The 877-nt window shown below is 62.4% G+C and overlaps 1 protein-coding gene across 1 annotated transcript in view; it reads right to left on the bottom strand.

Annotated features, from left to right (window-relative positions):
• TP53BP2 (tumor protein p53 binding protein 2) overlaps positions 1–239 on the bottom strand; it is a 54,271-nt gene extending 54,032 nt beyond the window's left edge. The window contains exon 1 of the mRNA XM_032393928.1: positions 216–239. The gene's annotated coding sequence lies outside the window, so the exon portion shown is untranslated. The remainder of the gene's footprint in view (positions 1–215) is intronic.
• Positions 240–877: the final 638 nt, after the last annotated feature.

Below are 877 nucleotides of genomic sequence, written 5' to 3'. Positions count from 1 at the left end.
GCTCCGGGGAAGAGCTGGGTGGCGGGCAGCCCCCGAGGTGCGGGCTCTCCAGTGGGGGGCCCTCCGGGGGTGCCTCCTCCGCAGCGAGGCTGAGAAGGGAGCGAGGCGAGGAGAGCGCCTGCCGTACCCAGCTCCAGGACAGGCAGCGCGTCCTGGGTCCCGCACCCCCTCCCAGATATTCGCCAAACCCCATGTCGCACACCCCGGCTTCATACCTGGAAAGAGTGAAGTGCGGTGAATTCCATTGGGATGTAAACTTCTTCAAAACGGCGGTGTGAAGTCTGGGTACATGGGAGGACTGTCCCGAGCTAAGCAAAGGGGCTCCGTCCCTGCGTTGGTTCTGTACTTACCGGCGCCCGCGCGTGTTCTGAGTGCCGCCCTACACATGCACAGAACAAACCTCGGATGCGCGGTCAAACCAATAGCGACGGGTATCAATAATCAATGATTACACAAATTACAGTCCTAAGGACAAAACTGAAGGAGGTCGGGGGAGGGGCCTGCAGGTACAACTCTAAAGAGGGTGGTCCAGGCGGGCTTCAAGGACCCAGGACCCAGACCTGAGGCTAGGGAGCTAGTGGAGCACTGGTGCAGGAGGGAAGGCTTCCAGGAGGAGGCAACGGCCAGCGTGAAGGCCTCCAGGAAGCCTGCCGGGCGTGGGGCAGGGCGGTGGGGAGCCAGGACAGCTGCAGAGACCGCAGGGGGATGGCAGAGTGACACCCCCCAACTTGTGGGCCTATGGGAGGGCGTGGGCCTCCCTCCCTGCGAAGTGGAGAGCCCTAGGAAGGTTGGCAGCAGAGGATCTGACTCCTGTTTCCTGGGATCACTCTGGCTGCTGTGCAGAACCCGCCGGACCTTAGCACAGAACCTGCAGGAA

Source organism: Phoca vitulina, unplaced genomic scaffold (genome assembly GCF_004348235.1).
Source record: "Phoca vitulina isolate PV1807 unplaced genomic scaffold, GSC_HSeal_1.0 scaffold78, whole genome shotgun sequence".
Lineage (NCBI taxonomy): Eukaryota > Metazoa > Chordata > Mammalia > Carnivora > Phocidae > Phoca > Phoca vitulina.
This window is presented reverse-complemented; position numbering and strand designations above follow the sequence as displayed.